Genomic DNA, 27516 nt, shown 5'->3' on the forward strand with positions numbered 1-27516 from the left:
CCTCAGATTTCCCATCTGTAGAGGTAGAGGCTGGGGCTATCTATTGGCACTGATAATTGTCAATGGAATCCCACTCATAGCCTACACTCTTCAGGAGAAAAAGGTAACCCTCCCATTGGTCAATGTTAATGGGCTCTTTTCTGAATGGTGGTGGCAGTTAAGTAATGGTAGCTGTCTCAGCAGGTGCATCACAAGGTTGGCCTGAGAGGGGGTCAGGTTGGAAGGATAAACCTAGACATGAACACAGCCTGGAGCATCTTAGAACATGAGCTTAGGCTGGGATGAATAGGGAGACTAGAACATGTGAGGACCTTGGGCTCTTTAAAAATCTGGTGGGTTCCCTTCACTTCCTCCTGGACTCATTCATCTATCTTTTTCTTCTTTTATTTTTCTAAACACTCATCTATCTTAAACTTATTAATTCTCCAGGCCTACTACCAGGTCAGAACACGGATAATAAGGGGGAAGATATTCTAATCCTTAGTCTTAAGGCTCTAAGATTAGGGTCAACCAGTCAAGGGTCAGGTTGTCTACAGTGATGACTAGCTTGTCTTGGAACTGAGACACAGGGAGGCATCTATCTCTGCTGTCAAGTCAAAATAACAATACATTCACATTTTGCCGATTTCTAGAGGCTCTACCTTACAAGGTGACTTGTAAGGAACTTGCCATAACCAAAGGGCCCATCTCTTTCAGCACAGAGAGTAGCTGGAAGTTTTCACACTGATTTGGGTCAGGCTGAGCTCCTAGAGCCCTAGGTTAGCTTGTCTAATGGGGCCTCCCGACAACTATGGTTGGGCTGCTTCAGCTCCACTAGCCACTGCCTGGAAGCATTGATTCGCTTCTCTTTGGGGAGTGTGAGCCTTTCAAGAAGGGAGGTTCTTCCACACCTACTGCATTCAGAGAGGGCCCACATCCTGTAGAAATATATAGGCCTTGTCAGAGACTTGGAGCCTTACCCAAAATCTATTGGGAGTCCTGAAAAGTTTCAGGCTGTGTTCAAATTTGGGTTTTTTCAAGACCACTCCAGTGTGTGGATGAGACTAGGTTGGAGGGTAGTAGGCTTGGATCAGGGAGGATAGATAGCCTTTGATAGCCTTCAAAATAGAAGACTGTGCAGGAGTCTAGGCAAGAGACAGTGGTGGCTTCACCTTGGATACGGGCAGTGACACTAGAAAGAAGTGACACAATCAGGGAGGTAGAGTCACTAGAGCTTGGATTTCATGGTCTAGGAAGTGTGAGGGACAGGAAGACCTTGAGACAACTTACTGTCTTCAGACTTGGGTGACTGGGAGGTGCCGTTTGTTAAAATAGGGACAGCAAGGGAGCAAGGACAGAGACATGGAGAATGGAAGAGAATATGGGTTTAGTTGGGACATGCTGAGTTTGAGGTGGCAGCTATTATCCAAAGGAGCTGCTGGAGAAGAATTTGGATATGTGTGTCTGAAGCTGTAGAAAGAAGACAGAAATAAGGACAGCTTTCAGTAAAAGAAATATCCAGTCTTGGAGAGTCATAGCTTGCACTTACGGCTTCGCCTCTGCTTTTTATGAAGATTCAAGTCTGAGTATAGCTGACGAACCAAAGAACTGGGGTGACCACCACAGTCTCAGGGTGACGGCTCTGCAAGGGAATGGGTAGGATAGGAAGGCTCATATTCCCTAGGGGAGCATGTCAGCATCTCCCAGAGGAGATGTTTTTGGAAAAGCATATTCACTGTGCTAATGCAAATTTATACATGAAAAACTGATAATTCCTATGTGTTTTATTTTTTTTTATTTTTTTATTTATTTTTATTTATGATAGTCACAGAGAGAGAGAGAGAGAGAGGGGCAGAGACACAGGCAGAGGGAGAAGCAGGCTCCATGCACCGGGAGCCCGCTGTGGGATTCGATCCCGGGTCTCCAGGATCCCGCCCTGGGCCAAAGGCAGGCGCCAAACCGCTGCGCCACCCAGGGATCCCTCCTATGTGTTTTAATAGAGTCACCTAAGTAGACAAAACTCTGGCCTTATGCAGGGAAGGTGTATGGCCTCTAAGAGGGCTGAGAATCAGCCTCAGAAAGCAGAATGGCATATCTGTGCCTATGGTCAGAAAAATGTGAGTTAACAGGCCCTTATTCAGAGTTGAATGCTCTGATGCTTCCAAAGGCAGGTGACATGAAAGAGTCCAGCATGCTGTGGGCCGGGTGGGACTGGCAGTAGACACCAGTCCAAACAGAGCCATTGCTTTCCACTTCCAGTGTGTGCTTCCAGTATGAATGAGGCCCAGTATGGCTAAGCCTTTTGCTTTTCCAGGAGAAGTTAAGAATCCAGGACTGGATGTGAAATCTCCCTGTATTAAAATGTTGGCTCACTAAATGGATGGATGAGAATTAGAAAGAGAGTGCTCTTTCCAGAAACCAAATAAATCTCATCTGCAAGTCAAATTTAACCCACAGTTCATCATTTAGAGATCTCTGCTCTGGCCCTACCCACCTGGCACACAGGTATGAAAACTCAGGTGCCGAAACAGGACTGGAAAAGCTCAGGTCACCCAGCCAGTTATGGGAAAAGCCCAGACTCAAACACACTCTGTACTACTGTCTTTACTATGCCCCAGCCACTCCCTTTGGCTGGAGGTCTGCTAAAAGAGAAAAGATCTGAATTTTTCCATAATCTCATTATAACATTGCCTACCACTAATCTGAATTTTCCCAAACTCCTCATTTTACACAGAAGGAGAATGAAACCGAGAAATAAAAACAAGATGTGCTTTCCCCATTGTGCAGTGCTTGCAAGGCTGGGTGCGGAACCCATCCCTCAGGCTCCCAGGCTTGCTTTGCTTTCACCAATTCCTTAAGAACTCAAAGCTCTCTCTGGACAAGGACCATATTCAGTGAATTGTTGAAATATTCTATTCCTGAGCATAGTCGACAATCCAAATTATAGTCCCCAGGACCAGCTCCATAGGCCACATCACTTAAATCTTCCCTCTGTGGGGGTCTGACTCACCAGCCTGGCACATCACTTCTTTCCTCTGATGAACGATAAACATGACTGCAGCAGGCTCAAAGCCTGAAGCCTCGCCAGCCACTTCTGATTTGTCTGCTAATTGGAACCGGGGCAAGGCTGGCGTGATGCTGTCTGCTACTTGGTTAGCGAGCGGTGTGGGAGGGCAAGAGAACAGAACTTTGAGTTCAGGAGACCAGGCTCAGGTCTGCTGCTCATAAGCTGGTTGACCTTGAAGAAGAAGAGGTCATTTCTGCGAACTGGGAATCCTCTAACCTGCCCCTTAGATGTTGCCAATGTCCATAGTCAGAAAGGAGATTAGAGCGTGCGGCAGACCGAATCTGATGCCCTGACTTAAAATCTTTAAAGGATCCCCATTGCCTATGTATTAAAGTCCAAAGTCAGTTCAAGGCAAGCGTGATCTGGCACCAGCAGCCTCTACTGCCACCCTCACTACCACCTTCCTCCTTTCTCTTGGTAAGAACAGCTGACATTTATTGATCACTAACTCTGTGCCAGGCACTTTATGTTCACTAACTCGCACATTCCTCCCAGCATCCCTCTAGAAAGGCACTGTCTGTTGTCTCTAACTTCACAAATCAAAAAGAGCAAGCTTAGGGTGCTTCAAGAACTGGCCCAGAGGCCCCACTAATGAGTGAGAGAATTGCAATTTGAACCAATTCTGACTCCAGAGATTGTGGTCTATCTGCTGCATCATCCCACCTCCAAGAATGTTCTGGACCCCACCTGACTTCCTATGAATTATTCTCTTCAAACAAGTTTCTGATTTTCTTGTCTTCACTTCTTTGTTTAAATGTTTCTTCTGCTTGGGAGCACTGCTAGGCAGACTCTCGCTTTGAGGTCTAGTTCCCAAACCCATCCCCTTGGGATCCGCCCACCATCCAGGCTGGCCCTCTTCCTGTGTCTCTCAGCTGGGCTGAATGTAGTGGCCTGAGATAACACGTATCACTGATACTCCTACCACAGTCCTACAGCATGTTGTCAAAGCAACCAGGTTGACATTTTATGCTAGCACACTTTGCTGGCTACTGTTACAGGCTTGATCACCTCAAATATTAAAAACTCCTTGAGAAAAGGGGTCTTGTTTTACTCATCTTCATATCCCTGGGTCATAGTATGGCACCCAAAGCCTAGTGAATGCTTTGTAAATGTTGTATGGGAGGAAGAGGGATGGAAGGATGGAGAGAGGAAGCAATGGAGGGAGGAAGATGGAGGAAGGAGAGGGGTTGGAGGGAGAGGATAATAGGAAGGAAAGAGATGGAAAAGAGAAAAGGAGAGAGGGAAGGAGCAAAAGGTAAGAGGGATGGTGAAAGACATTTATGAAAGCATTTATTTAGTGAATGGTATGAGACAGGGGTCAGCAACCTCTACTTTGGAGCCATGTTCAGACCATGGCCTGTTTTTATACAATCTGAAGCTAGGAATATTTTTTTTGTTTTATTTTTTTAATATTTTTAAAAGGTTGAAAAAAATGACAAAGAATATGGGACAGACCATAAGAATCTTAAAGTCTAAAATATTTACTGTCTGGCCTTTTACAGAAAAAAGTTTGCTGATCCCTGGTGTAAGTGGATGCCATAATGAACATAATGAAAAATGAATGTAAGAGGATGTTCATTCTTCAAAGAGAGTGAACTTCAGAATCTGGGTAGGAAATCAGAAAATATCAACCTTTGAAACTTAAAACCGATGAGATGAAGTTAGTCACCTCCTCAGGATACGGACCCTCAGAGTGATGGTTGACTGGGGAGTTGCTGATAAGGCTGGACTGAGGCCCTTGCTCCATTTCAGCATAGGGTCTCTAGAGGAACGCATACATTTCAAAAGTAGCTAATGAAGATAAACTGAAATCACAGAAGCCCCCACCTGCCTGCCAGGAAGCAATATTGTAAATACAGCCAATTTTAGGGATTGACATAAGCACTATAGGCAGAGCAGGAATGAAGAGTCAGTATGGGGAGTGAGACCCCGGGGCTGTAGAGGAAGAGCAGGCAGGTCCTGAGCAGCTTGCTCAAGTGTCCAAGCTGCTTAACCAGCTGTCCCAGTGAGGACTTCAGGATGAGTCTTTAATGGGTCTGGCTATTTAGATCCTGTCTCCTCCTTTGCTCTAATTTACTAAAGGGCCATTTGATGACAATTGGACTCCTACAGAGAAGATGATGTCCTGTCCAGCTGGTGTGTTGCCTTGCATTTGCTCCACATAACAACCAAGATAACCAAGTGCAAGCTATTTATTGAGTACCTGCAGCATACCAGGCACTGGGTGAGGTATTTTTTAACTTCTTTATCTCAGAGCTGGCCATCACTATCTTCATGTTACCTATGAGAAAACTGATCTCAGAGAGATCAATGAACTTATCCAAAGATACATAGCTATAAAGTAGCAGTGTAACCTCTGGTTTGTTGGCCCCAAATATGATACTTTTCATAATCACACACACACACACACACACACACACACACACACACACACACATCTTTGTTCTTTGTCTCAGCTCCAACCTATACTCCTAGACCCCAATATTCTGGATCCCTGTCCTAACCGCCTCCCCAAATAAATACATGGCTGGAAACCCTAATATTCATTTCCATTTCATCAGAAGCCTATTGGTCACATATTATATGTAGAGGTAAACAAAACGCAATTCCTTTTTCAAGAAGTTTATGATCTAGTGAGGGAGAGACAAACTGCCTAATAAAATATCATGAGTCATGAGAGCTACTGCCTCTGTTGCTGGGGTAGCCCAAGCTTTGGAACTTTGGCTCAAAGAAAGCCTCCATGAGAAAGCTATACCAGGTTGAAAGAGTTCAGAGATGAAGAAAAGAAGGATTAGTGGGCAATTCAGCCAGAGATATCAGAATGCACTAAGTCTGGAAGGCTAGCAATTTTTGATGTCTAATAATCATTTGGGATGGATGGGGCTTAAGCTGAACCTGAAGAAGTAGCAAGAGCCAGATCAGAGAGGGTCTTTGTAATGTGCTAAAAAAGTTTGTACTTTGTACTAATGACAGTGCGGGACCATTAAAGGGTTTAACCAGGAAACGATATGGCCAGACTTATATGCTTGGAAGATCCCATAGCATCATATGGAGGATGCAAGGAGATCAGTTAACAACAGCAAATGGAAACGTTGAAACTGGAGAAGAAGCAGAGGCATGGAGAGATCAACTGGTACAATCAATGGATGGCTTGTTGGATGTAAGAGGAAGGAGCAAGAACAATCTAAGTTAACACCATGCTTAGTCCCTGGTAGCACTCCTTCTTCTCAGAGCCCTGGACTCATGCCTCTCCTCTCTCAGTTCTGATTGGGTCTCACTTAGTGCCCTCAACCTCCAGAATTACACCTTCCAAGGACTATGGCTGATGTGCCCCACCTGGCATATTGAATCATCTTCCAAGCATTCACCAAACCCAAATTTACTCACACATGGTAGATGTCTTCCATTGAACTCCTCTCCACATCCAATCCCAGCCTAGAGCCAGGCCTGTTTCCTGAACCCCACCTTTCCAGTCTACCTTTCCCCCCACCTTCTCTACCGAGCTGAGCCTGGCTTCGTTGTAGCAACCAGCCTTCCAAGCTCCAACCCAGCCAACTCCACCCTCCACCACCTACACCACCACACAAACTTGGGAATGGAGGCTAATATGGTAGATTCAAACTCTCTTGACAGCTAGGAACAATGGACTTGAACCAATAAGATGAAATTTAGCAGAGATGAATCTCAGGTTCTAAAATATTGAGCCCAGGAATCAATCACAAGGACAGGATGGGAAGAGCTGATTTGCAGTAATGATAAAGGAAACATTCAGGGGAGGGGCTGATTAGCTGGCCAGAAGTGAAGCAGTCACCACGAGTGCGAGGTAGCAGCTGCATAAGACATGTGCAACCACAGTTTGAAGCTAAATCAATACAAGTAGAGTGTCCAGGTTAGAAAGGCAGCTGTCTGACAGTCAAGACTACTTAGACCCCAACTAGAATACAGTGTTTCGCTCTGGGAACTGCTATACGCATATGTCCAGAAAAGGAGCAGAAATGAGGTGGTGAATATCTGGAAACAAGTCCTGGAAATGCAGAGAGAAGGGGTGGAAAGGTGGCTGTCAGAACCTGGTGCTCAATTAAAGCTAACTGCTGTCATTATTATTTTCCTTTTCCCCATTTGCCCAGTTCTTAGGGGATTTTTCTGAGGCTGAGGGTCTGCCCCTTGGAAAGCACAAATAGCTCCTCCCTAGCTCCAGCTGCATCTCCTTAAATGCCACTTTCCCTGTTCTCCTGATGGGGTTGGGGGATGGAGGCTGTTGCTGGTGTGTCTGACATGCAGTCCTCTTGTCTCAAGCTCCCTGAGCTCAGGGACCAATGTGATGAGTGTGGTATGATTTCTCTCCTCATTTCTCATATAATCCTGGAACGTGGAGCTTGTCGTGTCCTTAGGCCCAACCTCTGTTTTACAGATGATGAAACTGTGGCTTCCTCAGTCCCCGAGCTTGCTCATTGGCAGCAGAACTAGGATTAGAGCTGGGCTCAGTCCAGGGTCCTTTCCAAACTGTTTGCTGGTGCTTTTCTCCAGCTCCAACCACTCATTGACCTCTAAGAGTTTTAATTTAAACTTTAAAAAGGCAGAATGTGTAGGCTCTAGGGCCCAGCAACAAAGCACAAGAGATCAAGAGAAGACTGGACCCAAAGGCTCTGTTTTTTACCAACAGGGTTGCCTTTATTACTGGAGTGAAATGAGGCAAAGTCTCAGCCAATTTTTTTGCAGAGTGCTGGCTCCAAGGAGAAACCTTGCTCCAGTCCCTCACTGCTGCCTGCAGAATGAGGTAGGACCCTCCCGAGATGTGCATACACTGAACCTTCTCCAGCTCCCTTGGCCGTCTCACAGCCTTGATTTCCAGCAGCAGCAGTATTCAATAGAGGAGGCAAACATTTGCCTCCAGTGACCTTACTTGCTTTCTCATCACAACTTTTGCCTCAAGAATCCAGCGATTTTATCGTCACCATCATCACCGTTCCCTCTCGTGTGCACAGCACACTACAGAGCATATGCCTGATCCACAGCTTGCATGTCCAGTTGACCCTCCCAATTACCCAGTGAGATTGTCCACGGGAACAACGATGCCCAGGGAGGCTTCCAATCCGGCTGACTCACAAGGTATTATGGCTTTGCCTCCTCAGGAAAGCTGTATTTCTTAAATGTGCCTCCCCTGAGTTATAAAGTAAGTTCATGACAGAACTGCAATTTCCCATTTTTACAGTTCTAGGATGAGAGACTCCCCTTAAATCTACAAAGAAACAAGGGAGAATGATGTGTGGAACCTGGAACACAAGCAGACAGGTCAACCCACAGGCACTCTACTTGTGTGGCCAGAGAATTAAAAAGTCATAGAAGGAAATAAAGAAATAATTGAGGCCAACTCGTTTTAAAGGCATCAACACTGGGACCAAGATTCAAAGGACTTGATTCTGAGGCTCATGGAGTGGTTTTGTGGCATGGCTGGAATGATAACAACTTGGGTTATAGAGGTCACTGGGGTTGTCCCCATTCCATGAACCTGGAATCTGGTCCAGTCCAGCCATGGACACTGAGTATTCAGGCAATCTGTGGGTAAAATTTGCCATTCTCTTGGAACTTGCTAAAGGACTGGTTAACTGTCTTTGCCCTCTGTCTGGAGTTTGGAAACCACCTTTGCTCCAAGCTAGTGGACAGCTCTACTGGGCTTTCACTTTTCTATGCAGCATACCCAGGCTTCCCTCAAGAGGCCTTTGGAGAAGATGGACACCTAATTGCTACACATCTCCCCGGATCTCCAGGGTGCCTGAGATATGTCTGTGTTCCCCAAGGCACTGGTGCTCAGGCCAGAGAGGAAACACCTACTCAATTAACGTCCACACTACCTTCTAGGATGACACTGTACTTTATTCTTGCCACCCTCCCATTTCTCAGGTATTAGGTTCTAATTCTCTAATCTACCACACCCTTTATATAGAGTATCTGTGTCCATGTAACTCACCTCCCCCATCCTTGGAGTCACTGTTTTATCTTGCCAATGCCCTCTGGATGCCCCTGCCCCCACCCCTAGATCTTGACAATAGCCTGGAAGCCCCTGAACCGGCGTCCTCCTCCACGCTGAGACTTAGTCTTTGGTGTCTGCTTCCTCCCGAAGTTCTCCTCCTCTGGCCCCACAACTCTCCACTCAGTTGGCAAACAGGGACAGCCGTGAGTCCAGAGATACTCCCACCCAGTCTTCCCCTGTGTCGAAGTTCTCGTTCCTGGCCCTTGAAGCTTCCAACCCACTCCGCACTCCCTGTCTGCCTGTCCCACCACCCTGCCCAGTGCCTTAAGGACACAGATGAACCCAAAGACCAGCCTCAAAATAGAAGTTCCAACAAAGTAATTCTTTAGGATGGCCTTCTACGAAAAGGGGAAGTGAAGTTCCATGATCAGACAAATTTGCAAAACACTGAGCTAAATAGAAGTTCATCGGGGTTCTTTATTACAGAATTTCAACGTACTCTTCAAACAAATGATACTGAATATAGTGTTTGTGTTCCCAATACACATCTGACCATCCCAAAAGACCAGTGTTTTCTAGAAATACATTTTAGGAAACATTTATCTAACTCCTTCCTGGATACTGACGCTGACAAAGTTTGACATTGACGCTTATTTGCTGTGTAGCTTCAGGCAGGTCACTTTCTCTCTCTGGGCCTCTCAGTTTCTTCATCTGTAAAAAAGAAACAAATAAAAGCAAGGTGGGGTTGAGCAAAGTGGTCACTGGAGTCCCATGTGGCGCTGGTTTCTCCAGTCCCCTCATCTGTATTTCCTGGCACGTCTGCAAGCTGGTGCTAGAGCAGTAGAAACGCTCGAGATTGAGGATAACACAGCCTACAAGACCTGAGCACAACCAGACACAATGGATGGCTTTGAGACTGGTTGGGATTCTTTTTAAATGTTGAAAGTCATTTTTGTTTAGCTGGTATCATGTGGCCATTAACAGCATCGGAATCCCCGGGGATTTAGAAAAGCTTGTAGCTCAGTGTCAGACAAGCTCCCCTGGGACTGTGAGGTTAAAGGAGCTCCGCTGGGTATTCAGGTGCCACCAGCCATCGATGCAGATGGGGTGGCCTCTTTTCAGAAGCACTGAGGCATCAGAGACCCATTCTTGTCCAGGTCACCATGTGTCTCTGAGGCACTACACTGACACTGGAACAGCTAATTAGGACAGATGTGGTAACATCACGGAGACTTGTGGGCGCAGCCCTCAAATACATCCCCAAACCACATGGAATATTGAGGGGCCAGGTAAATTTTGAGACCCCTTCCAACACTGAGCTTCTGGGATTCCTCGGAATGCCTTGCGTATGCAATATACTATTGTAGCCACAGACGATGAAACAAAAATGAAAGAAACACGACCCTTACTGTTATGGGATATAGTATTTCTCAAATTATGTCATAAGGAAAATTGATCCTTTAGATACTCTGAGATAACAGTGCTTTCTCATCAGATAAGTTTCAAAAGTGCAACACACATTCCCCTTCCCCTGGACACTTCAACCTACATCAACACGTTAAAGGCTCTGAGAAGTCCTGCAGAGATCTGCCTAACTCATTCATCCAAGGTTTCCCAAAGTTATTTGACCAAAGAACTCTTTTATCTGAACATTTTCTAATAGCCCATAGAACTATTACTTCCCACCAGAGGACTCTCAGCATGTCAGGCCCAGAATAGACCCTAACGGAGCTTTTAAGCCAAGTTCCAAGCTATATAATTAAGGAGGCCTTTGCAGTGATCTGGAGTGGGCCATCCAAAACACTTCCCTGGCATTTTTGAACTGTCTGGATTCTCGCCTGGGACTCTAAGGATGTGATCCCAGAGTTGGTAGGCACCATGTTGGTCATGTCATGTCTTTTTGGCATGACATCTCTGTGCTGCCATGTTGTTGTCACAGGAGGAAGCCCCGGCAAAAGGATTAGAAAAATGCAGCAGGTGTATGCCTAACACAGCTGCCAGGATTTCTGGAGCTGCCATTCTTCTAGTTCTTCCCTCCATTTATTTGCAGGAAATCTCAGCCTCGTTGCAGAAAGCTCTTTTCCTTTCCTTTCCTTTTTTTTTTTTTAAATGAAACTATATAAGTCAAAGCTCCTTCTGCCACAAGTTGGAGAAAACTTTACTCCACTGGCTTAAGTCCAAAGTGAATTTGTTGACTCAGGTAATTTAATAATTGAGAAGGAGGGACAGCATCAGATGAGGTCTAGATACAGGTCTACAAACACCTCACCGGGACCTGGCTTCTTTCCCCCTGCCCCCGTCTCTCAGCAAATCTTCCTCTCCATGGCTTCTGCTCATAGAAAGTCTTTCCCATGTGGTGACAAGAATGGCAGCAATGGCCCCAACCCCAGGGGCAGTCCAACAGAAAGTGAGCAAATGTGTATAGGTGGCACTTGCAAAAGTGAGATGTCATTCTGGTTACATCAGCTTGGGTTTTGTGTCCACCCCAGAACCAGTGTCACCGGATATGGTTATGTCCTAGGACGGCAATAACAAAGTATCCCAGACTATGGTTTTAAACAGCAGAAGTGGGGATGCCTGGGTGGCTCAGTGGCTGAGCATCTGCCTTTAGCTCAGGTTGTGATGCCAGGGTCCTGGGATCGAGTCCCATATCAGGCTCCACGCAGGGAGCCTGCTTCTCCCTCTGCCTATGTCTCTTCCTCTCTCTGTGTGTCTCTCATGAATAAATAAATAAATAATCTTTAAAAAAAAAACAAAACAAAAAACAAAAAAACAGGGATACCTGGGTGGCTCAGTGGTTGAGTGTCTGCCTTCGGTTCAGGGTGTGATCCTGGGGTCCAGGATCAAGTCCCACATCAAGTCCCATTTCGGGCTCCCTGTGAGGAGCCTGCTTCTCCCTCTGCCTATGTCTCTGCCTCTCTCTCTGTGTCTTTCGTGAATAAATAATAAATAAATAAAATCTTTACCAGAAAAAAAAAAAAAACAGCAGAAGTGTGCTGCCTCAGTCTGGAAGCTGGAAGCCCTGAATCAAAGTGTTGGCAGTTCCTTCTGAGGGCTGTGGGGAAGAGTCTGTTCTGTGCTTCTTCCTTGGCTTGTAGAGCATCAGCCCAACCTCTGCCATTGTGTTTACATGGGGTGCTCTCTCTGCACGGCTGTCGCTTCACAATAAGGACACTGGTTATACTGGATTGGGAGCCTGCCCCACCTCAGTATGACTTCATCTTGACTAATTACATTGGCAATGGCCCTGCTTCCTAATGAGGTTACTTTCTGAGGTTCTGGGGGCTAGGCCTTTAACATATGACTTCAACCCATCACATCAGAGGAATATGTTTTGTCAACTGGCATAGGCCCAGGTCCTGTTCCTCAGCTTGAAGCTGCCTGTGAAACCCCACTTAGACCACTGGGACTGAGTGTGGAGAAGGATGGATGCCTCTGACCTTGCCTTCCCAAACCAAACCGGGCTGTGGCTGTAGAAGGGGGGATGGATGGACAGGCACACCACCCATGCCCACGAGGCTGTTTTGACTTGGGTTTCCAGCACTTGCAGCCAAGAAGGCCTAAGCAGCACACCTGCTTTTCCTTCTTTACCCTGGCTTCTAGTCGTCCAGCCAATTCTATAAGCCAGGAACCAGTAAAACCATGCACTTGCTTTACTCATCATGTACCTTCCACCAGGAATGCCAGTGCCCTACTTCCCGAACTTACTTTCTGCACATCCTCTAAATCCTGTCCAACTGTGCCATGACCAGGGGAAGGGCTCCATGCAGACAAGCCTGGTCCCCTGTTATCCTCCCCTGGACCTGCCTCTTTCTGCACAAACACTTGTTCAGTCCTGGCTTCTCTGTTCTTCCTTCTTCCAGGGCAGTGCCTCTGAGCAGGCCACTATCTCATGAAAAGTCATGCATCTCTGGGCATAACATGTCATCACCCAAAAGCTTCCCAAATCTCCCCACTCCTCACTGCCCCTGAGTGAGGAGCATGGCATCCACATTCTGCACATTACATTTCTTCCTGTCTTGTTACAAACTATTTTGATGTTTAGCTCTTTGTGGACGACATTGCTACGAAGCTCACATTGTCTCAGGACCACAGTCAGCTCTGCATTATTATTCAACAATTTCCCAGGGAGCATTCCCACCCCAGAAGGCAGGGACCCCAGATTTCATGAGCCTGATAGAGGGAAAAGTACCCTGGCTTTAGGGCCAAAATGCAGGGCTCAAGCCCTGACTTTGATGCATTAGTTAAATCACTGTGAGTACATTACTTAAATCTCTGTGCCTCAGTTTTCTCATCTGAAAGATGGGATGATTATATCAGCACCCTAAGTCCCTGGAAGCACTTTGTCGACTGAAAGACACTAAGCGCGCATCGTTCTTTATCTCTCTTGGTATTATACCACTCACTGGGTAAGAATTGCTTTCTGTGCCTGGCCTCCCTACGGAACTTTCTTTAGCTATAACCAACCCACTGTGATCACTCCCTTATTCCAGTAGGATTGTTTATCATGTTTCTTTTGTTCAGAGCTTGTGGAGGCTCCCATGGAGAAGAAGGGCGCCTATAACTGGCCTCATAGTGGCTTTTAATAACTAGCTGTGTGACCTTGAACAAGTGACTTAACCTCTCTGTGCCTCCTTTCCTTTATCTGTAAAAGAGTGTTGAAGATCTATCCTTGTAGGGCTTTTGTGAGGTTATGTGGAATGTGGTTTGTAAAGTATAAGCCTTGCACAGTGGCTCCTCCTGCCCTCTCTCTTCACTCCCCCAGCCTGGGGATAGGCTCTTCAGAAGAAGGAGAGCTGAGTGTATTTTAGTTAAGAATCAGGATTCTCAGTGATATTTCTATTATTTCAGGGCAGCCATGAGTTGGGATTGTTTTCACTGATTAATTTTCCAGGCCAATCCTTAGAGGTCTATCAGGCTTCCCCTCAGGCCCTTCCCCTGGCCTCCTATTCTAAAAATGAGAAAAACAAGTTGCATCAAGAAAATTGCTTGTTATTTATATGTGCCAAGGTGACCCCTACATGGAATAAGGCAAAGGGGGCTGCTGATTGGAGATATCCCTTCGAGCCTTTTCTCCCAAGTACCCATTTGGGGAATCCACGAAGAAGAAGGTCTTCCTGGATTCCTGACCAAGAACCAGGAAGGTTCATCCCAGAACAAGACAGCATTTTAGGGAAGGCTGGAGGAAGTTCGTTCATTCATTCACTGAGAATTTATTAAACATCTACAGGGGGGCATGCAGGTTGCTGAGTGCAGGGCACAATGCTGAACAAGTAGACACGGTCTTATTCTCAGGAATTTTAGAGCCCACCAGGAAACACAACATTAAAATAATCCACAATAACTCTATCTTGATCTGCAACTGTCCCCCTGCCCCCCTGCCCCCCGCCACCTAAACCCTTCCTAAACTAGTAGCTTCTTATAAAGGAGAGCACTTGAATTTTCAGGAGATAATTGGGAATTATTAGCCATGTCAAGTCTCAGAACTATACCATGCCACTTGTTCATTAGCTGTGGGCTGAGAACTGCTACACCCCAGGCACTCAGGATTAGAGTTACAAATAAGAGTAGTTCCCATTCTCCAGAGTCCACAGTTGAATGAGGGACACAGAGGCAGCATGAGAGGGGCTCTGACTGAGGTAGGCACAAGGCACGATGGGACCAAAGAGAATGTGCAGCCAGCCACCTAAGTCTTGACAGGAGTAGGGGAGAAGCTTCTTGGAGAAATTGGCTCTGAGCAGACCTTTTCCATCCATCCAACTTCACATCTACTTCCAGCAGTCTGGTTCAAGCCATCGTGCTCTCTTTCCCAGACTCTGCCCTGAGCTTTCTATCCTTCCACCATTTCTGCCCTGTAGTCTGATAGCCACAGTACTGCCAGCAATGTCCTTAGAAAGGTCACCAGATAGAGCCACCAGCCCCAAGTTCTATGAGACTTGACCGGTACTTTAGGAAAAGACCATGAAGTTCACATGTTCCGGACCTGGTCTACCTGTGTGGTCCCATTTATAGTCTCAGTCTTGCCCCTGTTGTGCCTTCAACTAATCATGTTCAGCTCTTTTCGTCTCCCAAACTATACTGTTCTTTGTACTAAAAATGTTCTCTCCTCCCTTCAGGTGCAGTGAGTTCACCCCTAGACCTCAGCTCAGTGTCAGCATCCCAGGAATGGCTTTGCTCTCTGATCCCTGAGATAGTCAGCTGCACCCTGCCCTCCCCCCACCTCCCCTGGCTCCCTGTGCATTGCTGTCACAGGGTTCACCACGTTTCCAGGAGTGTACTGTGTGCTCAGCGGCACAGCCCCCTGACTGTCAGTTCTGTCCAGGCCACCTCCATCCCCAGGACTGTGCAGAAAGCCTGGCATCCAAGAAATGCTCCGTACGTATTTAGTGAAAGGAATAAAGAGTGCTAGAGCATTGCCATCCCCACCCTCACCCTGGGTTTTCTAAAGACACAGGAAGCAGGGACACAAGAGCCATGTGAGCTCCCAGAGAGCTGTACTTCCACCTGCAGTAAGGGGGGGTTTAACTGGGTTTAGTGACTGAGAAAAACGATGTCAAAGAGGAAAAGCCTCCAGATTTGGGTTATTTTTCCCTCTTGCTTTCCCAGGAAATGAGATTATTGACAGAGATGGCCGTGGCCCTGGGAGAAGCAGAGAAGCTTCTGTAAACAGAACCAGGACCAAAGGTGCATGTGATCTGAGCTGCTCAGATCAGGAGTCAAATAGGGCGGCAGTCTGGGGTCCGCCCGAGTGCCCACCACAATCTATGGCGAGGTTCTGAAAGTTTGTGTCTCAAGCCAGGGCCAGATCAAGAGGAAGGTGCAGTTCCTGTACTTGTATGACCCTGAGAGCAGGTGCTTCCTTAGATTTTGTGCTCTGGACACTCAGCTTGCCTCCTCTAGCTCCAGCCATCTGCAGACTTCAGCTTCACTCACAAGGAGCCTTTATTTCAGTCCTTCTTTGCAGATGGTTTTGATGCACAAGTAGGCTTGGGAACTGCTTGGCTGGAGACTCCTGAGAAGGCAAGAGTGCAGATAGGCTCAAGTGCACAGTGGGTCCCTGCACCTGTCTGGGATTTCCTGTGAGTGATTGGGGTGACTGCCTAGACCCAGGACATCACCTGGTTTCTATCTTCTTAGCTAAGTCTTAGGGTGAAATAATAATGCACTAGAGGGAAAATTCAGTCAGAGAAAACTGTGTTCAGAATGTTCAGAAGTGGGCAGTACGGGCTGCCTGCTATATTATATTTTCAAAGGTCTACAGTCTCCAGAGAGCCCACACCAGCTCTGCCATAAGCCCCTCTCTTGTTGCTCCTACGGTGCAATCTGGCATGTCTGATCCAGTGGCTTTCCCAATGCCAGACCTGTGTGTGTGTGTGTGTGTGTGTGTGTGTGTGTGTGTGGCACAGTGTGTTGCATCTCAGACCCCAAAGACTTTCTAATGCCGACTCTATTCTTTGTGCACTTCCTATGACAACAGGGCCTGAACCCAGCACACCTTATTTTGTTGATACATCACCAAAGAAGGTCCTGTTAGCCTCCTTTTGCAGAGGAGACAAATGAGATAAAATGACTCATTCAAAGCCACACAGTCTAGAAATGTCCCAGGATTATAAGATCTGACTCTAAACACTGAGCCTTAGGTGCCACGGCACTGTTCATATGCATGACAAAGCAGTCAATGATTAGTAGCCCCATATCAGAAGTCACTGTATCTCTGGGGACCCATAGGAAAGGAACCTGAGCATGAGAAAGGGCCAAGTCCTTCCAACTGATCCCCAGATAGAGCAGATGCTCCAAAGGCTGGTCTTGGCATTTCTCGGGTCTCAGAAGGCTTGGGCTCTGCTCTCTGTGCTGGCTGGGGAAAAACAGCTGGCTATCTACTGGGTGACAGGAGTCCTGGATAAGGCATGAGAATGCTAGTTCCTGACCCCAGCACCAAACTGCTTGGCCCTGGGACTCACAGACCTTTCCTTTCAGAGCTTCTGCTGTCCAAACTACAAGATCTGTGAAGGGGGAGATCATTCAAGGGAAAATGGAGTCAGGTAGCCTGCAAAAATGGTCCTGTCTATAAGAGTAGAGTCTTGAGTATAGTAACTCCTACGGTGGATGGTCAGTGGGTGATGGAGGGGCCATTTGGGTCAATACCATTGCTGCTAATCCTATGAGTAAACCCCATGCTGGAGCCTCTGTTGCTCCTTGAGTTTAGTGGGTTCTGAATGGGATGCCCTGCAATCATTTCTCCAGCTAAGGCCCTGCCCCAGGGTAGACAGTGTGACAACACCCTCTGGGAGGAAAGATAGGGTCTCCCAGCAAGGTGAAGGTGCACCCATGCTCAGGGTGAAGCTAGAGTGGGAGCACTGCTTCTGGCAAAACTTCAGTAAAGGACCATATAAGAGAGGAGACAATGGAAGAAGAAGGGAGCTGGTGAGAGAAAGCAGAAACACCAAAGGCAGGCAAAGGAGAATGAAAGAAATAAAGAAAGAAAGAAAAAGGAAGGTAGGGGAGAGAAGAGATGCTATGGAGGCTGCTGAGGGTTAGAAAGTGTCACGAATCAAATGCAGTGGCTGGGACACTACAGGATGGTTGTGTAAGACGGGAGGACACCCTGGAAGGCAGACTGTGGGAGGGGCACTCAGAGTCTCTTGCCATTATTTCTTACAACTGCATGTGAATCTACAATTACCTCAAAATAAGATGTTTAAAATAAAATGTGTCAGGGAACCATATCTGCGGACATATGACAAGAAGGACAGGAAGTCCAAAGGAGGTTGTGGCACCCTTTGGGAACATCCAGCCCAGTACACATCAAAGGGGAAAATAATGTCCAGCCATGGTGTGACCCAGCCTGGCAGGTGCCCCAGCCCATAAGAAGCCAGATTGCCCTTTCCTTGCTGGGCCCGGTGACTACACGTGTTTGCCAAAATGCTCCCCTCTGTACTTCAGACTCAGAAGTGTTTGTTTAAAGAAGTCAGTAGCTACTAAATTAGCAGCTTGTTTTGTATTTCTAGAACTGCTCATTTGGAAAACTGGTTCTGACATAAAAAAGTCGAAGTACTGGAAAGAATTCAGCTGCCCGTGGCTGGCAACTGCTGCTGCGTGGGACCTGACCCTCCTTCCCCAATGTGGGGGAGAGGAACCCATGGAGCAGTTATCCAGGTGGCCTTCCCACAATCCACAAACCAGCCACCCGCTCCTAAAGGAGCTGACAATTGTGGCAAAGGGGTTGGGGGGTATTCCCTGACACACCTGTGAAATGGATTACAGATTATGGCTATGCGCATGGGGGCCCCTTGCTCCACCACTGCACCTGTGCCAATACTAGAAGCGAGCCCAAGTCCCAGGCCACATCCTGAAGAATCCTCACTCAGTGTAGCATAGGACTTCAATTAGGACCAAGAGCCGGAATGGAACAGAGAGGAGAGGTGTGTTCACTTCATGAAGGGAGCGTGATTTGGGCAAGAGGAGATGCAGAGTCTGATTTTCTGAGTTTCTACGTGGAAAGGTTACCGATAGACTGAAGGGCCATCCTTCACAGGAAAGGACCCAGGAAAACCTCACGCTGACCTTATCCATGCTGTGTGCATACTTGTCTTGGAACTCTCACCACCTCTAGGACTTACAGCTCATTATCCTCATTTTAGAGATGAAGCTAACTCCCTGGATGAATGTGTTCAAACTAGAAAGCAACAGTGCCAGGTCACAACTCCCGGGATTTTATTCCTATCTCAGCGCAGTATCTGCAAACGGGACCAGTAACAGCACTTGCCTTATAGAATCAGCGTGAAGATTCAACACAGCACAGAACGTAAAGCCCCTTCAGACCTGCTGCCCCTTCAGACCTGCTGCATGATGCACCCTTAATACGTGTTGGCTACATTATTATTACACTCTTGGCATCGCCACTTCTAGCAAGGCCCTTTGTTGGCAACGGACCAAGAACCAATGACAAATGAAAAGTAGTTAAAGGAACTGGAAATATTTACCCTGGAAGGAGAAGTTTACAGGGAGACAGGATTTTAATCCTTAAAAATCCAAAAATCTGCTACGAGAAAGATCAGATTTGCTTAGCTCTTTCTGGAGGGCAAATATAGGACAAATAGGAAAAAAGTAGAGGGAATGAAATTTAAGCTCCCTCATAAGGAAGACACTCAAAATGAATGAACTCCCTAAAATGGGCTCGTATCCCGCTTCCCTTCTATCTTAAGCGGAGCAGTGTGATCATAAGCAGAGGTGCTCTCAGGGGAGTGAAGCATCATACGGGGACTCTAAATTCAGGCCAGGCTGCCAATAGCTGCCAGTCGCTGAGGGGGTTGAGATCTGTTGGCCAGTGGCTCCAAACCACTAAGACCTGGCCTCTCAGACTGACTCGGCTTCCTCTAGGGTCCAAATTACTATGTCAAATCAGCTCAATGAAAGTAATTGCATATGTTCCTAATGCTGCAATTAAAGAAACTCATTGGCAAGTAGTGTTCAGCAAAAATCCATTTTTAGAGTTTTTCCTTTTTTATTAGCCGTTCTCCCATAGAAATAGTCTATGCATGCAGTAAATCAGAAGCCAGTATGTGGAAAGTTTCCGAGGAGCCAGAGGATGTAGAAAACAGCAAGATGAATTGCAGGCAGAGACAACAGCGAGGCTGAGGGCAGAGATTCGTAAATTGTCTTGACAAGCAGCTCTTGGGCCTGGGTGCCCAGCATAGTGTTGGGCCCGAGGAGAGGAATCCAATGATGGATTGCCCCTTCCCCATGATGGGTGTGGGTGTGTGTTCCAGCCATGCCCCTCTTTGTGCTTTCACCAAGAGATCTGGTCTGGATGCCTGTGCCTCTGAAGGTGTGGTAATTGCAAATGGGAGATGAGTGAAATGAGTTGGAAGAAATGGCAAGAAATGCTATTGTGTAGAGGAGGGTTGGCAGGGAGGAGGGCTGGAAAGGTGGAAGTGGAGGTGGAAGAGTGAAGGGGTGCATGGCTGGTCAGGGCAAGTGCTAAAGAACAGCTCTTTGTGAACTAAGCAGGCAGGTCCCTCAGAACAGAAATTCAGTAAGAGATTCCGGGTCCAGCTGGGGAGTGTCAGTTGGCCAAGGGTCAGGAGAGTCCTAAAACAGGGTCACAACAAGCAGACACAACACAACAGGGACAGAATTCCAACTACCCCTGGTGATAATGCCAGATGATTTGCCCTAAGAATCCGTATGGAAACTTTCCCTGAGGAAATCAATCAGCACAGAGATCTTCCTTGCAGATGATCTGGACCAGCAGGTTTATCTGATCACTTGAGAGGTGCTGAGTTAAAAATCATAGGCCACTCATTGAAGTGTCATGTAGCCATTAATTAATACAACCAGCAAGACTCTGCGATAATATGGGAAATTTTACAAGACTAAATCAAAGGTTTGCAGGTTTTTTTTTTTTCTTCTGTAAAGGGTCGCATGGTAATATTATTGCTTTGCAGACCTTACAGTCTTTGTTGCAAGTACCAACTTTGCCACAGTGTGAAAGCAGCCACCCACAATATGTAAAGGAAAGGGAGTGACTGTGACCTATAAAACTTTATCTATAAAAATGGATAGTGGGCCAGGTTTGGCCCAAGGGTGGTTTTAAATGACAAACACACGCAAAAAGTTGTATGTATTTATTATAAATACAGCTATTTAAAATATGAGTTTGAATGGTCTAGAAGGAAATGTGCAAACTGGGAATGGGTAGTTCAGTTAGGAGTTAGGAGAGTTGAATTAGAGTGGGTTTTCTTTCTTATTTTGGGGGGAAGGCAGAACTTCCCAGTCTCTTGAATACTCAGCACCCGCATAGATCCTCCAAGTACTGGGCACGGAGGGACCTAAATCCCCATTTACCAAACATGATACCATCCTGGGGGTTCTCAATGAATGCTTGGTGAGTCAGTGAACACCCAGGAAATCTGGGCTTCACAGTGCTCTGCCCTCCCCCCCAGGAACCCATTTTTGTCTACAGGTGGAGTCAGATCTGAGACTTTGTCCAATTCAGCTGTGGAGGCTACCCTAGACTGGGATCTGATGTCCCAGAGATGGAGTGGTGGGCACGGGAAGAAGTACCAATATCCAGGGCCCATGAGCTAAGTCTGAGAGAAAGTGGAGGTAAAAACCACAGGTCATAGGCTTCAATAGATGTTCTAGGAGATGATGAGGGTGGGCAGGCTGAAGTGAGGAAGCAGGGGCCATTTCTTTCTGGTTTAAAGTACTGGTTTTGGAGTCAGACAGAGCTGATCAGCTATGCATCTTTGGATATGTCCTTTCACTTCTTTGGGCCTTTGTTTCCATCTTTGTATCATGGGGATAGTAATACCCAGCCTTCAGGGTGTGGTAAGCATTAAATGAGACCATGTGTTACTCCCTGCAGAGGGATTGGCTCAGAAGAAGCCATCAGTAATGGTGGCTCTTAGCTAACAGGGTCAGGGGCTGGACTGGGCCATGCCAAACAGATAACCTTGCCCAAGAGTCAGACGGGACCAGCCATGGGATCCTCACAGCTTCCCAGCGTGGGAACTCTGGACCTCTGAACCATCAGAACTGCATGTGGTCTTTTCCCTGGAGGGGCCAGAAGGTAGAGGACATAGTGGTCAAGGGCATCATCTCATTAAGCAGGTGTTGAGGTTGTGACCCAGGCATCTGGGTAAGACCAGAGAGAGGAGTCCCCAGACCAAATGGAAGTGAAAATGCTGACAGGGGCTCAGTGTCCGACCCAAGAAAGAAAGAGGCCAGGGTGCCAAGGTCCCCGCATCTATGGATCAAGAGACCCAGGACAAGGCCACAGGGCCTGGGACATTCACTCTGAAGTGGGCTGGGATACCCAAACATTTCCACAAGGTACTGACGGTGGGCAGGGCTGGCCCATGCTAAAGGCTTTGGGTGGGCTTGGGTATGAGTTTTAGAGGTGTGGTGGGATTGTGAAAGAATTCTTTACAGGACAATATTTTATTGTATATTTTTAAACGGTTGAGATGATAAATTTTATGTTATGTATATTTTACCACAATTAAAAATAAAAATCAAATAACATTCACCAAATGTAGCAAAAGAACACAAGTACAAAAATAACCACAAGTTAGGGCTTGAAAAGAAAATGCATTAAAAATAAATATGTATCTAGCCTTCAAAAAAAAAGTGTTTACCAAATCTGACAGATGTGGCCCTTATGATAAAGCCAATAATGAAGGTTATGCACATTGTACTTTGCAAAGTGTTTGTGTGTTGTGTGTTGATTAGCCTGCAGAAAAGAAAGAGGCTTCCCAAGACTAGGTGATGGCCTATGGAAAGGTGTGGAGGTTAACAATGTACCAATCTCTCTGGAGGTGGAAGTGTCATAGGGAGGCAGGATGGCTTATCAAGAGACAAACAAGGAGGGCAATTAGTGACCAAGTTGCCCCTAATTTCCAATATTGGCTCTGTCTCTTACTCTGTAAATTGACTTCTAACCTTCTAACTGATCACTAAGCTCCACAGAGAAGTTTCTGAGTGCCAGGCATGGTATCCAAGCACTTAATGTACATGTTCTCATTTACTGCTCACAACAACCCTATTGGAAGAACAACCCGGGCAGCCCCGGTGGCACAGCGGTTTGGCGCCGCCTGCAGCCTGGGGTGTGATCCTGGAGACCCAGGATCGAGTCCCACATCCGGCTCCCTGCATAGAGCCTGCTTCTCCCTCTGTCTGTGTCTCTGCCCCTCTCTCTGTGCCTATGGATAAATAAATAAAATCTTTAGAAAAATTTTTAAAAAAGGAAGAACAACCCTATGGGAAGAGAGCTATTACTGTTCTCATTTTCCAAATGAGGGACGCCTGGGTGGCTTAGTGGTTGAGCATCTGCCTTTGGCTCAGGTTGTGATCCCGGGGTCCTGGGATCGAGTCCACATTGGGCTCCTCACAGGGAGCCTGCTTCTCCCTCTGCCTGTGTCTCTGCCTCTGTGTGTGTGTCCAAATGAGGAGGCTACAGCATAAAGAGGTTGTCACTTGCACTAGGTCATATGGCTTGTAAATGCATAAGCTAGGATTGGAACTTAGACACTCTGACTCTACTCTTAGCTGTCCAGGCACTTAGCTGTATGACCTCGAGCAGATTTCTTAACCTCTCTGGGCCTTGGCTTCATCAGCACGGAGGAAGCTCTGTCCTTGCAGGATGGAACAAGAGGTGATGATGGAGACATGCCTCCTGGAGGACTTGGCATGCCCAGCAGAAGGCTCTGAATTTAACCTCATCAGCAAAAGAAAACCACCACAGGTCCTGGTATTTAATTTTTTTAACTTTCTTCCTGGCCACAGGTTAAGAGTGAATTACTCTCTACCTGGAAAGAAAGCCTCACATCAGATGCTTTTTGTAAACCTCTCCTAGGAAATGAAAAGGACTCCTTTCACTAGTGAGGAATGGTTAAAAGGCCAGTGTTTCTACACCTGTGTCTCTCTCTCCCACCACACCCCTGCCTAAAACCAGGCCATGACTGGAGCTAGCCCACCTCCTTCCTGGCAGCTGACCAGGAAGAGAAACAAAATTCAGGTTGGTCTTCAGCCCTCTTCCTTCAGTGATGGTCCCTCCCGACTCCAGAGCAGCATCCCAACAGCTGGCTGTGGGGGAGAGCCAGCAGGTGAAGATGGGAAGGAATGGCAACAGCTCCCCCACTTCTGGGTCACTGCTCAGGACACTGAGGAATTAGCATCCAGGAGGCACACAGGTCAACATTCAGGGAGCCCATCAGGCTGCTGGTCCTCTCCTCAGGCCCTGTGGCATATCAAGGCATTTTTGGCTATCACCTTAGGAGAACAGGTATACCCACCCGCAGTCTGCCCCTTCAGATTAATTCCCAACAGAGATCTATGAAGATCTTCTGACCTTTGGGGTCAGTCATAAAAGCAACTCTTCCATTCTTTCCCTCCACCATCTTCTGTGGACAAATCCTATGTCAGGACCTAGACCAAGTTCCAAGAGTGTGAGCCAAGGAAATTTGATGCTACAAATAAGTCAAGCTGGAGTCAGGCTGGCCTGCTTCAAAGCTGACTCTCCCACAACAGCTGTATGATCTCTCCAAAGTTAATTAACTTTTCTGTAATTTAGTGACTTCTGTAGCAGGGATCATACGAGTCCCCACAACATGGAGTCAGTACGGGCAAAGCCATCAGAACACTACTGGGCATGCAAAAACACCAGCCAGGTGTCAGCCATGGTCTTCGTTGTGTCCAGGGCTTCCTGGATTGAGATGAAGAGTAGATGAGAGAGGTTCTGGGGGCCAATTGATAGGTAGTCAGCCTGAGTCAGTGGGGCTGCATCACGTTGGAAGGGGAAGAGACAAGGAGCTCTGAGCTGGCAGGTAAAGCATGAGCCACAGATACTGCACAGAGTCAAGAGCAGGGCAGCAGCAAAGAGAGGAAGGTGAGCCTGGATGCAGCAGAGCCCACTCTGGAGCATGACCTTGGAAGCCTCTGGTCAGGTCACCACAGCTGTTCAACAGCAACCACAAAGTAGTTGGTTTCCTAGGACAGGCACCTACCCATTGCACCAGGCCCTCGGTCAGGCATTTCACACTGAATACTTAAACTCCAAAATATCCCCCACGTCCCTGAATTCTGTTGTGTCTAGTCTGTCTCCCGAGGACACTTGAAGCAAACTCCTTGACACACTGAGGACCCTTGAGAAACAGCAAGGTAGAGCGTATGGAGCTGACTGGACTCTGCTACAGACAGGTTTGGGGACCAGTGGGGGCTCACATGCCTTGCTAGCTCTAAAGAAAGAGAAAACGACCTAAATAAAGCATTGTGTAAATATCTACTAATTTTAATATTGTTTAAGTTTTGCTAAAGAACATTGAAGGGTGCAGGGCATACTAACTGTATAATCAGTAAGTAAATAAAATCAAGTTACAGAACAGTGTACGCAGTTGGAGCTTAACTGTTCTGCTCAGCCTCACTGTCTCCTTCCTACTCTGGCCAGGAAGGCATTCAAGGCAGCACCCTTGAATTCTAGCCCTGCTTCTCCCCAGCTACTGGCTCGACCCTGAGTGACTATTGATAATTGTGTCTACAGTATATTCTATGAAGGCTTGTCATGTCCATCACCTTCTCAAGGCCCATTGTCCACCCAGGGTCAATTAGAAAGAGTCTGATGAACTGATCTGCTCTTAGGAGTTGACATTCTTAACCTTTTAGAATTGCACAAGTTGGACCCAAGTTCAAATCAGAGCCCCGTGTGACTGGTCCACACTGAGATGTGCTATAAATGTAAAATAGACACTCAATTCCAAAGACACACTACCAAAAAAAAAAAAAAAAAAAAAGAAAAGAAAAACCAGTAAAATGTCTCAGTGAGATGTTTTATATTGGTTAGGGTTATATTGGCAAGGATAATATTTTGAATATACTGGATTGAAAAACATATATGATTAAAATAAATTTCACCTGCTTTAGTCACTTTAGTGAGGCTACTAGAAAACTTTTAATGACCTCTGTGGCTTGTGTGTTATTTCTATGACCTATGCTACTGTTAAGGGGAGTGCATTTCAGTGGGATGTCACCACCTTGGCCCAAAGCTATGTCTCTGATGAGCATCTCCCCAAGTGTGGCTTTTGGATGGGGTAGCCTCCCTGCATGCCTTGAATTAGGTCATATAATCTCATTCTTTTTGCCTATGAATGATTAGTCCTGGTATATCAGTCCCTGTTGCTGCCATAACATATTACCAGAAACAGTGGTTTAAACAACACTAATTCATTCTCTTCCAGTTCTGGACGTCAGATGTCAGAAATCAGATCTGTTGGGCCAATGTCAAGATGCTAGCAAGGCTGGTACTTTCTGGAAGCTCTGGGAGGACAATCTGACTCCTTGCCTTTTTCAGCTTCTATGGTTGCCTATGTTCTTTGTCTTGTGGTCTCTTCCTCCATTTTCAAATCACATGACTCCAATATCTGTTTTTGTTGTCACATCACCTTTTCTGGTCCAAAGTTTCTCTGGTCCTTCCTCCCTCTTATAAGAAGAAGCGCTGTGGTTACTTTGGGCTCCCTGGATAATCCAGGATACTCTCCAAATTCTTAAACTAGTCACTCTTGCAAAGCTTCTTTTGTTGTATAAAGCAACACTCCCAGGTTCCGGGGATTGGGATGTGGATATCTAAGGGGACCACTTTTTAGCCTGGCATGCCTTTCCTTTTCATTCCAGCCTCCAATTAGTACGTCATAAGATGGAACACAGTCTCAGAATCATAGTACCAAGAGCCATAGCCCTGGGAAGGGAAATGAAAAGGTATCCAATCTGCCTCCTGGCTTCAGTACAGTAAAGTCCTATAATCCCAGTCTTCATGCAGATGGCATGAAGGCCCAGAGAGGTTTAGTGACTTGGATGAGTTTGACCAGCTGAGCAGAGCCAGCACTAGAAGAAGCTTCATCCCTGCTGCTGGCAGAGAACCCCACTGGGTCAGGAGAGGGAGCCCTCCCCACTCCCTCCGGTGCAAACACAGCAATACTCTGTGACCTTGTCTGACCTTGTGCTCTTACAGATCGTCTTCAGGTTAACGGCTCTCCAGCTCCTTTGGAAACAGCCCAGATGTGTGGCTATATCGGGGGACCCATATTGACAAGACTCCAGCAAAACTGCAGTCAAAGGGGCAGCTGAAAACTAGTTCAAAGCAGATGGTCAGCTTGATGGAGCCTGCACCACCATGCTGGCAGCACACTGGCTGGTGACATCAGTTTTATTAATTGGGGACGGAAGGAATCAGCTCAGGCTCCAGGCGGCTGGAAGCCGTGAGGATCTGTGTGGCGCAAGAACACAGGAGGCCCCACTCAGCAGTGGTTTTTCTTCTCTGACAGGTCTTCCTTCAGCCTAAAGACTTCCTGCCCACTCCCACCTCCCTGCCGACTCCCCACAGACTCCAACCCCATTTGTCTGAGTCCTTCCTCGTCACTTATTTTTAGTCTTGTCAGGGGATGATCCACTGCTCACTGGGGAAGTGGAGTCAAGGAAAGGAAAACATCTCAGCCTCAAGAACTAGAGGTTCTGTTGTGGTGTGTTCCCACCATCTGCTCACTCTGGGTTCCCATGGCCAGGCCCATCCTGGCTGGGGCTCCGGGACAGGAGAGGTTGTACTGGGTGGAAGGCCAGCACCCTGGGGTGCCGCCTGTAGCATGGGGAGGAAGTGTGAAAACCAGATAGAGAACAAGCATATAACCAGGGTGAGCAGTCATGAGCCCTGGGTGAGAGTCCTAGACCCAACGTCACTGTAATTCCCTGGCCCCTGACTCCTTGTCTGTGGAATGGACATAACAGTGGACATTCCCACCTCCCTGGGCTATTGAGAAAATCAGGTGAGAAAATGGATGTGGCTGTACGAGGCAAACTTAAAGTATACTTCAAAAATGAAGGCTATTATTAAGAACCGGTGCAAGATTGGGAATGTAAAACTGGCCCAAGTTTAAGGCCAGGCCTGGACGGCAGAAGGTCTGAAACACTTAGGGTTGAGTTAGGGTTGTGGTCCCCAAATCAAGCAAGC

The 27516-nt window shown here is 46.9% G+C and overlaps 1 protein-coding gene and 1 long non-coding RNA gene across 3 annotated transcripts in view; both read left to right on the forward strand.

The window, feature by feature from the left end:
- The window catches only part of ASIC2 (acid sensing ion channel subunit 2), a 1001679-nt gene that overhangs the window by 534802 nt on the left and 439361 nt on the right, over positions 1 to 27516 (forward strand). The gene's annotated exons all lie outside the window — the stretch shown is intronic.
- LOC119873321 lies at positions 9 to 27464 on the forward strand. The gene is made up of 3 exons (XR_005364680.1): positions 9 to 103; positions 5129 to 5270; positions 26524 to 27464. It is a non-coding gene; the product is annotated as an uncharacterized LOC119873321 (long non-coding RNA).

Source organism: Canis lupus, chromosome 9, assembly GCF_011100685.1.
Source record: "Canis lupus familiaris isolate Mischka breed German Shepherd chromosome 9, alternate assembly UU_Cfam_GSD_1.0, whole genome shotgun sequence".
NCBI classification, from domain to species: domain Eukaryota; kingdom Metazoa; phylum Chordata; class Mammalia; order Carnivora; family Canidae; genus Canis; species Canis lupus.